Source organism: Ornithodoros turicata, chromosome 6, assembly GCF_037126465.1.
Source record: "Ornithodoros turicata isolate Travis chromosome 6, ASM3712646v1, whole genome shotgun sequence".
Lineage (NCBI taxonomy): Eukaryota > Metazoa > Arthropoda > Arachnida > Ixodida > Argasidae > Ornithodoros > Ornithodoros turicata.
This window is the reverse complement of record NC_088206.1, coordinates 15,719,152-15,733,267: the sequence shown is the minus strand read 5'-3', so window position 1 is coordinate 15,733,267 and position 14,116 is coordinate 15,719,152. Positions and strand designations below refer to the sequence as shown.

Below are 14,116 nucleotides of genomic sequence, written 5' to 3'. Positions count from 1 at the left end.
TGCTCCTGCCCCCATGAAGCTAGAACAATTTATCGCCTAACCGGCGTGCAGCACGAGACGCGCCGATAACAAGGCGGGTGACATTCCACCATACGTTGATAAGCGGCAAAAGAACTGATTCCACCTCTTTTTTCCCTCCCTCTTCTTTCTTCGACCTTCTATCTTTCATGGGGGCAGGAGCATGTCCCCCTCTCCACGCATCTTTGCGACTGATTTAGTGCGCCATTGAATACCCGAAACTTTGAAGCCTCAATTTCGGGACTTATTTTGGGCAGTTCCATTTGCAACATCGAGCGGATTTCTTGGTGGATCTGACAAAGTTCGCTACGGGCTCTCAAATTCTGTTTAAAAAAAAAACGTTAGGTTGACTTGGGAAATTTTTGAGTTCAATTAAAGAAATTCAACTTATTTTAATTAAAATCAAATGAAAATATTTTTGCAAGATGGCAAATTCAGTTGCCTTTTACCCCGTATTTTTCCGTCGCCCCGTTCTTTTATAAAGTCCGAATGACACGTTTTTTGAAACACCCTGTATATATATATTGTCATCAAGCGGGAGAGACGCAAGACGCAATGTTGTATTGCCAACTGTATGTATACACAACAGAAACTTTTATTCGTACAATGTCTCTCGCTGTACGGTCACGCAGAAATTATTACACGAGCCTTAGATCCATAGTAAGACATCCAATCTGACCGCTGTCGCCGGTTACATCGATGGTTATTGCCGTCGTCATCTGAAGGAAATATTTATTATTGTCGTTAGTAACAGCAACAAATAAAAATAACAAGTTGGTCGGAACCGGGGAGGAAACCACACTATCAGGGGACCGTTATACCAATTGCGAGTCGTTCAATTTCGCGGGACACGTAACTGCCTGGTGTTAAAATTTCTGCACAGTGGCAGGCGCAATGGAGGGGGCTGGTCTGCCGGAAGCGTTGTCCAGTCAGCGGCATTAATTCGCTACGTCTCCGTGTCATCTAAGCATTCCTTTCAGCTTTTACGATTTACGCCTATCATGCCTTTCATATACGCCTTTCATGTAGATTTTTCGCTGCCGCGTCAAGTGGAGGAACAGCTGCGAAACGCGTCCATTTTCAAATTATTTACTTATTTTATATATTAGTATCCTTATTATCAGTAAAAACTTTATTCATTTCATAGAATTCAATTAGATTAAAGAAAGTAGAACCACATGAATGTCATGTTGTGCAGTTCTGGTATCAATAAATATACTATTTACACATTATTGTTACAATTTCTGTCACGTGCGGTCCTTGACCTCCTCTGAAACTGCACTCTCAAAACAGAACTTCACCGCATTTTTTTTTTGTTTTGTTTTTTGTTTTTCAAATAATACTTAGTTACTGTCACCGTCTAGCGTGTCTTCCCATTTCGCCTATTCCCATTTCGCCTAATGCTTTTTAGCGGATTATCTCGCAATTCCTTAGCAGGTTCACCGACTTCGAACCGCAGGGGGTCCCATTTGGCCTAATGTATGCTGCAGACAGTCCCACTTCGCCTACTGATCCGTGTCACGTGAGGAAAGAAGGCGGTCCCCTGTCATGCTGCCAAAAGTCACTTTCGCATCTTCACAAAACTTTAAAACCTTGGTGTTTTATTCAAGCATATATATTTTATCAAGCACAATATCGCGATCTGCACTCCGGTACCGAAATAGAGGATCGATTACTGTAACGGCGTTACGTACAACACTGCGGCGTACCCTTCTTTTCTTTCAACTGAGCAAAAATCTGCCCTCTGCCTTTTTTCTTTTTTCATTCAAAGTCAAATCCTCTGAGCCGCACGAAAGACCTGTTAGTAGTAGCTGATCCATTTCCGTGTCCAGCATCTAGGATTAGTGGTATCGCGCACGGATCCAGGAAATTTGCTCACCGTACATTTGTGCGAACGCTCAAGGCGGACCAATGCTCACCAAGTTTTATATGTGCCTATTTCTTCTCTTTTTTTTTTTTTTTTTCGTAAGTTACCGTAGGTGTCGTGTTTGGTGGGTGGTGGCACAGTATAATAGAGTGGTAGTTTCTCACAGGAGAACATACCTTGTTGTGGCTTGAGGAGGAGGAGGGTTGACTGGTGGGACCCTGGAAACATCAAATTGCAGCAAATGTGCGGTCTCTGCTCTTGATTGGTGAGCAAATGTTCGGTGAGGAATTGTCCGCCCCCCATCGCACACACCTTCATTTGCAAATGTAAAGGGTCCTTGTTTCAGACGACGTAAGGTGGTTGTCGGACGAGCGCATTCATTTCTTGCAGACGTCACCATCGAGGCGGGGCGTGTAAGTAACGCCCACTTGCCGACAGTCCCGTTCCGCCTAATGAGATTGCACGGCAGTCCCATTTCGCCTAACGCCTGTCACCCCTCCTGCCTCTCTAATCCGATAATCCGGATTAGGCGAAGTGGGAATAGGCGAAATGGGATGTAACCCCGTCTAGCACGCTCCTACACTCTTAGAAATGAACTTCACCGCATAGCATGCTCCTAGCCAACCATTATCTCGAATGATATCGTTATCTGACCTGATTTGTTGAAAACGGGAGCCGTACGCCTTTTTTGTGACACTTATGCTGTTCATAATTGTCACAAAAAAGGCGTACGCCTCCCGTTTTCAATAAATCAGGGCAGATAACGATATCATTCGAGATGATGGTTGGCTAGGAGCGCGCTATGCGGTGAAATTCATTTTTAAGAGTGTAGCCAATAACCACCGTCCCGAATGAGATCGTTCTGTCCCCTGATTTGTAAAAAAAACAGGAGGCATACGCCTCTCTGTGACGATTGTGCGGTGATGTTCATTGTCACAAAAAGGCGTACGCCCACACTTTCTACAAATCAAGAGCGATGACCGCATCATTCCGTGCAGTGGTTTGCCATTCGCGTGTGATGTGGTGTGGTGATGAGCTCTCTCAGCAACACCACCAGCACCTGTTTACCTCACTTTGAACCCTTCAATTCTCTTCCTCCTCCCCCCCCTTTTTTTTTTTTTTCACTGTAGTCGTGACGATTCCCACTCGTGTGCGGCCAACAATTGCAAGCTATTTCGCCCCCCCCCCCCTGTTTTAGGTGTGTAACGCGCCCTTCTCTTCACCACATAACACATCATTTCACCGCATAAGACGCTCCTAGTGATCCATCATCCTGAATAGCATCGTTCTCTCCACTGATTTGCTTAAAACTGCAGGCGTACGCATTTTGTGATAAATTTAACGTCATATAAGCGTCACGAAAGGGCGAACTCCTCCCGTTTTCAACAAACCAGGTGAGAGAACAATGTAACTCGGGATAATGATTTGGCCGTAGCGTGCCACGCGGCGAAGTTCTGTTTTGAGAGAACAGCTAGCCGGTCTCGTCGCAACCACCATGCACCACCACCACCATCACCTCTGTTTTAAGAGTGCGGGACTTACGGCGGGCATCCATTTGCTTGTTTCGATATCCTGAAAGATTTCATAGGTTTGTCCAGCAGCGACGGGACACTTGATGCTTTTGCAGAGGTCTGGTTCCACATTTGGCACCCGGTGTTCCATGCCCCAGAATGTGAAGCGAGCATCCAAGGACAACTTCGTACTGTTGACGTCTGAAAGAAAACTGTTGCTCTACAGCCAGACTGGATCCTCCTCGCACAACCCAAAGAAGGAAGACACTATACAGGTCAGGACACCGTGACGTGGAATTCTATAGCTACGAACGGGCCTACACGGTATACAGCGAACCCTCGTTAATATGACCATCACCGTTCCCGCAGATTTTTGTCGTAAAGCGAATTGTCATATTAACGAGAGATGCAACCTCCGCTGACCGCAGAGATCGCTTCGTTACGGTGATTCTTACGTGCACGACCGCAGCAGCAGCACGGTGTCACCGGGTCCTGTGATTAGAGCATTTTTAACGCACTACAGTGCTTTGGTAGTCCGAATGGCGCTATGAGTAATTCCGAGATCAACCATCCCAAACTTTGCCTAGCGCTACTCTGCGGGTCATGTGACGTGGTCATAATAACGACAAGATAATACTTGTGTTTTGCCCTACTTTTGCCAATGTCGGTCATAAAATGCAATGCATTAGACTGCAAAAATGTCGGATAAGCGGAGTGTCATGATAACGAGGTGGATTCATGGTGGCGGAACGGTTCCCAAGAAAAACTGTCATAAAGAGAGCATATCAGATTATCGGGGGTCATATAAACGTGAGTTCACTGTATACTTGACCCCATAAAGGTATCGCCTCGATAAACTCTTCCCTGAAAATGCTTAATAAGAAAGAAGAAAAAGCGCAAATGATTATGGTGTTCAGAGCTATGCAACGGGATGACCGTTGTCAGCGCAAGTGAGGGTACTCAACCTGATGGGTGCAAACTAATGGCAAATTCGACTGGTCGATCAAGAGCAAGCACCCAAATCGGCTACACAGAGTAACAAAATCCGGAATGGAGGAACCAAATCGGAATCCACCACCGGAATGCTCGGCCTTGAAGATGCGGAAGGTTACAACAATGCTTCGTTGGAGTTCCGGCTGAATCCGAGGTTTCTCGGCGGGGCAAGAAGGGATCACGCCGTCACCGTGCGAATTGATCTGAAACGACCAGTGAAATATGTGTTCTCCGCCGCGGAGCAGAAACAGTTGCTCCAAATCGACAAGACGAATTCGCCATGCGAATGAAACGGACAGGTCTTTCTGTTCCAGGTAAATGTAAAACATGGACGCAGTGCGTTTTTTCTTTCTTTCTTTTTTTTTTCTTCTCTTAGTTCGGTATGAACTGCACGGAATAAATCTTTCGTTCGATATTATGAGAATGCGTTTTTAGAACATTCCATAGCAATCATGTAGCCGCTCAATTGTTGTACTTGCACGTAACTTTAACTTCATTCCCATATCTCACATCTAGTGTTTCGCGTGTAATGGAGCAGTGTACTGCTCTCCAGTGGTGAATCACCCCAGGTCATAGTCACGATTTATTTGTTGTTGTTGTTGTAGCAGGACGGGTAGGTCGGATGGCCTGCGTTGGCGGAGATGGCCTGCTTTCACTTTGATGACAGTACACACGCTTTGACGTCAATGTCGGGAGAAACTAGAAATACAAACATTACATTGCATTATAAATGCTTTCCATTATCATGCATTTGTGAGAAAAATGAGTCATACTCCTATAGCAGAGTCGTAGTGCTCCTATATGGATCTAATTTTATATTTTTACTATATAAAAACGTATTCTGGTCTACAGTGATAAAAGAATGGGAATGTGCCTTGTGTCATCGCTGACCCGCCTGGATAATCGGCCATACTCCACCGAAAAGGTTCTTGGGTGCTGGCCAGCAAATCAGCGCATACCTGCCGTGCGCGCCCTTGTGCAATTTCTCTTCTCGACGGACCTCTTTGACACATTGTGACGCTTAATTGTTTTTTGTGCATTGAGATTTCGCACGTGGACTCTCCTATACACTGTTGCTTTTGGTGCCAAGTTTTGTGGTTATGTTTTTTCATCCATACCGTTTCCATTCCGTTTCAGAGTGTATAGATTTGTGTAGTTTCCCTTTCTTTTCTGAATAACGCGTCCTGGAGTAGCCAGTCCCGAGTGGCTCGAGACGCACATCTCAATTTTTTCTTTTACAAACCAATCAATCAGTGTGAGTAATTTTTGGGGAGGACATGTGATTCAGGTGCACAAGAGAGCTTCCAATTCTGCGGGTCAGGAAAGCTCCTTCCCCACTGGGTGGCCTGTCTGTGACGTCACGTTACCCAGCCAATAGTGAGGCGCGCGCCTTCTTTTATTTTATTTTTGAGGTAGTACGACGCGCCGCCCGTCCCGCACCTGAAGCAGAGCAGTCGAGCTACACTGTTAAAACAGCACTTCACCACATAGCACGCTCCTAGCCAACCATCATACCGAATGATATCATTCTGTGTCATGATTTGTTCAAAACAGGGGGGAGGCGCCTATCTGGGACAAGATAATCTGTCCCAGATAGGCGCCTCCTCCCATTTTCAACAAATCAATGCACAGAATGATATCATTCGGTGTGATGGTTGGCTAGGAACGCGCTATGTGGTGAAGTTCTGTTTTAACAGCTAGTTGAGGTGCGTCACCCTGGCATACAGGACATCATGCAGAATCACCGACCCTCTCTTCCCACGAAAGATCTTCCCCGTGGTATGCAGACAATGCTCCATCGATTACGCACAGGATCTGCGTTCACGAACTCGCAACTGTGCAAGATCGGCTCCAGGGAGGACTCCAGTTGCGGACACTGTAATCATCCGGAGACAATTGCGCATATCCTGACAGAATGTCGTGCATACCATGCCATGCGGGAAACCCATCTTCCCCACGCCAGGCCTGGTATACTGACGGACGTCCTCTTCCCCGAAGGTTCTTGTGCGGAACGACTTTCAAAAACTCGCGGCCTCGTGCGCTTTCTTCAAGCAACGGGCCTAGCGGAGAGACCACTCTAGTGCACCTCTCACCTACAGTGTGCTTCCGTCCCATCAGTACCGGTATTCCTGCTTCTACATCACTTTGAAGTCCTCAACTCCCCTTTCTCCCACTTTCTTTTCCTTTTTTTGGCTATAGTCGTGACGATGCCCACTTGAGTGCGGCCAACAACGGCAAGCTACCTCGACACCCCCCCCCCCCCCCTCTGTTTTAACAGTGTACAGACGATTCTCGGCAGCCAATAAAAGCACTCGCGCGATCTGACGTCATACTGGCGTCACAACGGAGACCGCCGCCGCTGCGCCCGCTCTTGCAAATTTTATCAGGAAATGTGCGCTTCTCACTTTTCTTCAAATTAAATATTTAAAATTCAATACTTATCTAGCAACAAAATGGAATTTTAATTGAATTTCACAATTATTGCATTGATTTAATTGTTGATGTGAATTTAATCCAATTATTGAATATCTACAATTGAAGCAAATTCAATTGAATTTCAACAGCATAATTTGAATTTCAATAATTAAAAAATAATATTAGACTTGAGAATATTTCAAATTAAATACTTGGCGTAACAGTTCCTGAAGGTAGTATGTTCCTATCCCAAGGTAAAAAAATATGCAGTTTTTTTTTACCCTTTACAGTTTCTTAAAACACTGTGAGAGCAGCACTGATGCAATTTTAGCAGGCGGCGGTCAGGCGGACATCCTGTGGAACAGCGCTTGTACTACTGACGACACATTACCTAAAATTCATTCAATGACTTCTTTTCGGGAAAAATACGAGACAGCAGAATGGGAAGCTATCATTATTTGAGTCGACCCTCTTTTAAAAATCCAGAAATGAACACGTACTTTGAACATAAAAGAATTGTTTCATGTTTCTTTCATGTTCAACAGTTGCCGCCTGCGTCGATCCCGTCGTATGAATGTGTGTATGAGTGAGCAAAAATGTAAGAGTGAAAGGAGGATGAGTGAGAGAGAGTGGCTGGTTTGTCCCTTCACATGACGCACCCTGGAAGTCGCTGAGAAGGCGTGTTAGCTTAGCTTAATTGGTAGAGCCCTGGACCGACAATCCCGAAGATGTGGGTTCGAGTCCTACAGCTGGCTAACCTTTCCAGTGACTTTCATCTTTCAACGTGCTTTGAGATACATATAAAGCGCCAAATTCTGATATGCTAATGAGAGATAAATACATGATGACGATGATATTGGGTGACCCGCTAATGATTGGGATGATGTTAATGAGCCGAAACCGGAGCTACGCACTTCTCGAGCGCAGAAACGACAAGTACCCCGGTTTTCTCAAAGACTCATACTCCAACGCCACTTGCGACAACTTGGCTGCCCTAACGTCAATTTGGCCACCTTGCTCGGCCCGGTCCTGCACAACCACTCTCCTGCGCTTTCTTCGTGCCACCGGCCTCTCAACCAGCCTCTAAGGCCCCTTTTGTGTGTGCGTTTTTTTCTTTTTTTCTCTTCTTCTTTCTTTCCTTCTTCTTTCTTAAAGGAATAGCAAGTCGGTCTACGCCTGCCTAACCTTTCCCCCCTTTCTTTTTTTTTTTTTTTTTTTCAATAAACATATTCCCGGTCCCCCACTTTCGGCTTATCTGTGCTGGAAAACGGTAATGAATGGTAGTTGAAAAACAGTGGTGGTGGGGGGGGGGGGGCTGAAACTGCTTGCCGCAGAGCCTTTTATCAGGAGAGTTTGACCATTGTGTGATCTTTGGCCGCCCGGAGATGGTGAGCCGCCGTGACGTCAGAGCCGTCATCGCTCCGCCCACTTAAACGGGATGAAAGACGGGCCGCGGCGGCACGGGGGAATTTCAAGGTTGTGCCTCTGCTCCATAATGGCGGAATAGGAGATTTCAAGACGATATGTCTGATCCAAAATGGTACCACTGACCTTGGCGCCGCCCATTGTGTGACGTCAAATGGCGCGCTTGGAGAGAGGCTCCTCCCAATGGCCAAACTCTCCTCATAAGCGGCTCTGGCTTGCCGCAGTCGGCAGCGCTCAGGCAGGCATCGTCAGGACCATCGCAGAGGGCGGATCGTGCGTCCTAGGCCGACTTCACAGGGAACTGTGCCCACGGTCTATCTGACCATTTGATCAGCGCCTACTCCAATCAGCTCCATGGCTAGAAAACACGTGACCCTCCGACGCAAAGAACACCCTTTTCCTCTTTTGGGGCTCAAGAAGGGTTACACCCCATTTCGTCCAAACGTTTATTTCTTCCAAGTGCTCACAACGTCCAAATATTGAATTCGTCCGAACAAAATCGGACGTATTGAATACTTGGACGAAATGAACAGGTGAGGAGAAACTTGCCCAGCGCGTCCAATACCGTCCGTACCGTCCAATAGCCCGTTTCGTCCAAATGGGGGAATTCCCAAAGGCTCTGCTCCTTTCGTCAGGTGACTCCCTGGCTGCATTCATGAAAGCACAGACTATTTTGACACTGGGTGAATGGCAGGTGACTGTATATTCATGAAAGCAAATGGATTATCGATCAAACGGGGAATCACAGAAAACACAAACCCGTTCACAGGACCGCTGACCTACAGTGACCGCCCAGTTAACGATGTGTTGTTTTCTATAACTGTGTTCTCGCTACGTACCGCGTTTCCCAATGTCAGTGATCTTTCTTGGAAACATCTAGGGATCTGAAAGGAAACTTGCGGCCCTTTGCCTTTACGTAGACTACTTCGAGCGGCAGTGGCTTACCAACGTTCATCTCTGGAATTAGTTTGCGGATGAGGACGATCTCCGCACAAACAATCACGCCGAAGGGTGGCATAATTCGCTGCGCATGAAATTCAAGAGCCAACCCCACATGACGTTTTCGAAGTTCCTCGTCGAATTTGAGTCAACCATACACAGTGTAAGCACAACCAGGTAAGCAACAAATTCGCATAATCAGGGAACATCATCATGATAATTAATAGAATATAGCATATATACTTTCTGGCTTGCTCTCTTTGTATTCATGCTTCTTACCGCCATTTGCAGGTACGCATTCGGCTGCTGTTGAACGGGGCTTCGCCAAGCAGGAGACGATACAAGAGGCTCGCTCTTCCTTCTCATGGGCGTACGGAAAATACAGCTCAGGGGAAATGATGCTGGGAAACGAAGCACCCTTCACAGACGTAACAGAGCAGGGGGGGGGGGATATGTTTAATACAAAGTAAGAAAAAAGAGAAGGGAAAGGTTAGCCACGGTGTGGGCTTGCTATTCCCTAATGCTTTCAAGCAAACAGAAGAAAACAGCTGAGATGCAGAAAATTATCAAAAAATACAGAAGAAAAGCTCGTTCACTAATCCTTGCGCATAGGACGCATCAGAGAATGCCCAGGAGTTTAGATTCCCGAAGGAATCGTGTCAGCGCAGACGTGACTTCAGCGTGCTGGGTAGGGCCAAGTAGCACCGCGAGGGAAAGCTCTCGGTAGCCTAGATAAGCAAGGCGGCGCCGGAGACTCGATCGGTGGTCTTCGTACCGCTGACAGGCAATGAGAATGTGTGGCACATCGGCTTCTACGTTGCACGTTGGGCAAAGAGGTGATGGGTGCTGATTCATCTTAAATAGGAGGAGAGGAGTTCGGGCTACATTCAGCCGCAGCCGATGATGCAGCGATTCCTCGATGCGCGGGATGCGGCCAGGCACAGCATATGTCATTAAAGGGTCAATGGATTTAAGGAAGGCATTGGTTCGTATAGCTTCTTGCTGAAAGAGCTGTGTGCGGTTGGCAGTGAAGCGGCGGATTTTCAGCTGGCACATAGAGTGCGCAAGGGGAAAGGGGAAAGACAGTTGGTTGCTCAGCGTCGTGGGCTTGCCGAGCAAGAGCGTCAGCACGATCATTGCCTGAAATTCCGACATGGCTCGGAATCCATTGGAACACCACTTCGTGTCCCAGTGATACAAGCTCAGAGTGCAGGGCGATGATCGTGGTGTAGGTGTCACTGATGACTGCGGCAGAGTAAGAGGCCAGCGCCTCCAGAGCCACTTTACTGTCGGTGAGGACCGACCAGGCCCTGGGCGCACACGAGGAGACATGTCTCAAAGCGGCCAGTAGTGCGAATGCCTCGGCCTCAGCAGATGACATAAGAGGGAGCTTGAAGCCGTGCTCAGCTCCATCCTCTGGGATGCAGAAGGATGGGAGGCAGCAGTTACAGCAGTGATAACAGAGCAGTTTGCTCATGTCATCAAGGAATACCTGCAGCGCATGTCCCACTTGCTGGGCCATTCTAACTAATAAGTTAGTCGTTTAAATGAAAAAAAGAAAGAAAAAAAGAACAACTAAACGGAGCAGGCTGAGCATTTGTTTCTCGTTTTACTCGGTGTATAACATCTTTCAGTGGGAATGTTTAAATCTTACCTTCAACTAATAAGTCAGTTGTTGGAATGAAAAAAGAAAAAAAGAAAGAAAGAAAAATAAATGAACAGAGCAGGCTGAGCATCTGTTTTTCGTTCTACTTGGTGTATGGCATGGCATCTTTCGGTGTGAATGTTTAAATCCTACCTTCAATCGTAAACGAAGCAATTGTTCACTCGCATTCGGAGATCCCCCTCCCTTTTCGGACGAAACGAGCATTTGGAGACGGTACGGTTATTTGGACGGGTTGGTCAAGTTTCCCCCCCTTTGGTTCATAAACATAAACATTTGGACATAAACAATAAACATTTGGACGAATCGGGGTGCTACCCTCAAGAAGTGGGTGGCACCCCGATTCGTCCAAATGTTTATTTCGTCCAAGTATTCACAACGTCCAAGTACTTAGCACGTCCGAAAAAAATTGGATATAGTGGGCATTGGACGAACTGAACCAAATGGGGGAAAACTTGACCAACCCGTCCAAATAACCGTACCGTCCAAACGCTTGTTTCGTCCGAAAAGGGAGGGGGATCTCCGAATGCGAGTGAACAATTGCTTCGTTTACGATTGAAGGTAGGATTTAAACATTCACAACGAAAGATGCCATGCCATACACCAAGTAAAACTAAAAACAAATGCTCAGCCTGCTCTGTTTATTTATTTTTCTTTCTTTCTTTTTTTCCATTCCAACAACTGACTTATTAGTTGAAGGTAAGATTTAAACATTTCCACTGAAAGATGTTATACACCGAGTAAAACGAGAAACAAATGCCCAGCCTGCTCCGTTTAGTTGTTGTTTTTTTCCTTTGCATGGCCCAGCAAGTGGGATATGCGCTGTGCCTTGATGACATGAGCAAACTGCTCTGTTACGTCTGTGAAGGGTGCTTCGTTTCCCCTGAGCTGTATTTTACGTACGCCCATGAGAAGGAAGAGCGAGCCTCTTGTATCGTTCAACAGCAGCCGTATGCGTACCTGCAAATGGCGGTAAGAAGCATGAATACAAAGAGAGCAAGCGAGGAAGTATATATTCTATTAATTATCATGATGATGTTCCCTGATTATGCGAATTTGTTTCTTACCTGGTTGTGCTTACATTGTGTATGGTTCGACGAGGAACTTGGAAAACGTCATGTGGGGTTGGCTCTTGAATTTCATGCGCAGCGAATTATGCCACCCTTCGGCGTGATTGTTTGTGCGGAGATCGTCCTCATCCGCAAACTAATTCCAGAGATGAACGTTGGTAAGCCATTGCCGCTCCAAGTAGTCTACGTAAAGGCAAAGGAGTTTCCTTTCAGATCCCTAGATGTTTCCAAGAAAGACATTGGGAAACAACACATCGTTAACTGGACGGTCACTGTAGGTCAGCGGTCCTGTGAACGGGTTTGTGTTTTCTGTGATTCCCCGTTTGATCGATAATCCATTTGCTTTCATGAATACAGTCACCTGCCATTCACCCAGTGTCAAAATGGCCTGTGCTTTCATGAATGCAGCCAGGCAGTCGCCTGCCGAAAGATTTTGGGAATTCCCCCATTTGGACGAAATGGGCTATTGGACGGTACGGGTATTGGACGCGCTGGGCAAGTTTCTCCTCGCCTGTTCATTTCGTTCAAGTGTTCAGTACGTCCGATTTTTTTCGGTCGAATTAAATATTTGCACGTTGTGAGTACTTGGACGAAATAAACGTTTGGACGAAATGGGGCGTAACTTAAGAAGTGCATCGTTTCGCTTTTGGCTCATTTGCGTAGTTATTTATACCTGTAAGTAAGTGCTTGTTTCAGGATATTTAGAAAAAGGCGGCCTTTAAATAAATGACTGGCTCGAATTTTGCTATCTCCAATTCTTGCCAATATATCGCATTTCCCCCAAAACATCTAGTTAATAAGTGAATTAATGAATTGTAGGTAACTATAGTCGTGCAGTACATAGTTACATGCGCTTTCCGACAGGATGTTCACCCTGCCACATAAACCATCATTGATTAATTTATTCATTTATCGGGTCAGACTACTCCAGAACTCATGAGACTGCGTAGCTTTCATGGTTTTATTATAAAAATTCTGTAAGGTATATAAAAAAAACACCCGGTATGTTCGAAGTGCGCCTTTAAAAATATATTCGTTACTCGGCGTTAATTTTGGGCAGCAAGGTCGGTTGCTTGGTGATGAAAGAAAATAGAATGTGTCACCGTTTCATTGTACGCGATTGAAAATGAAATTGGGAAGAAAAAAAAAATGTCACCCTACGCGTCCCTCGATTTCAAGGAATGGTAAAGTCTGGTACGCGTTTCAATGCATCCTTCAGCGTTGCGTCCGTCTGCGAGACGACGCAAGCTCCCACGAAAGCGACGGACGCATAGGTTCGCAGAGTTGCATTTTTTGACGAAGCGACGCAAAAAATTGCGGTCGTTGCCCCGGTAACCGTGCAGTCGCGTGCTCTTTTACTTCACTTCACTTCACGTAGTCGGCTGTAAGCCGTTTTTCGTAAAGCAGCGCCGCAAAAGTGCGTCCCATGCGTCCGTCACGGACGGGCGGACGGACGTATTGAAACGCAATAGTGAACGCAATGAGTAAAATTAAAAAGGACTATTCGATTATATAATGTTCCCCTCACTTACGTCAGATGGTCGCAACGGAGAGAACCGCAGGCCGCCCTCTCTTGACCGCACAAGGGACAGAATCGCACGGGTCCAGCTTGACATGTAGAATCTTTCCTTTCGACCCTGTTCTCGCGGAGAAGCAAATTCCGTCACATTGAAAGAAACTAAAAGTATACTCGAGCAGCAACGTCGCCAAACAAGGCAGTTATCCCGCTTACCGCAATCCTTGTATTGGAGATTCCCTGGCTTACCGTACGCTAGTGCGACAAAAACTAATAGCAAGGCAGAGTAATGCATCTTGTTGTAAATGCGTTACGGTCCGCTGAAAAACGCGCCCTGAGCTGGAAGGAGCGGCTTGCGTTTTTATAAGCGCGCTCCACATTGCACTGCTATAGCGGGAAACCCATAGACAGATACAGGGAGACAAAAAGGTCACTGACACAAGATCACATGTGATACATATAACGGATAGCGAGCAGATAATGCCCGCGATATCCAAGAAATACAATGCGGAATTCTGAAAGCTTATGTGGCAATAAGGCCATGTGAATGGATGAAAACATCATTGTAAGTTACAAACCTTTCGGATAACCGATACAATTTAAAAATTGCGCACTCTTAGCAACCCCTTAGCACCCTTAGGAGAAACAAAAATAATTGTAAGGTTTAGAAAAATGACGTTGACGTTCATGTTTCAGGTT

General features: G+C 46.1%; 1 long non-coding RNA gene across 1 annotated transcript; it reads right to left on the bottom strand.

Annotated features, from left to right (window-relative positions):
* Positions 1-582: 582 nt before the first annotated feature.
* Positions 583-13,533, bottom strand: LOC135397651 (uncharacterized). Its single transcript, XR_010423687.1, has 3 exons — positions 13,434-13,533; positions 3,428-3,597; positions 583-737 (listed from the first exon to the last, which is right to left on the bottom strand). It is a non-coding gene; the product is annotated as an uncharacterized LOC135397651 (long non-coding RNA).
* Positions 13,534-14,116: the final 583 nt, after the last annotated feature.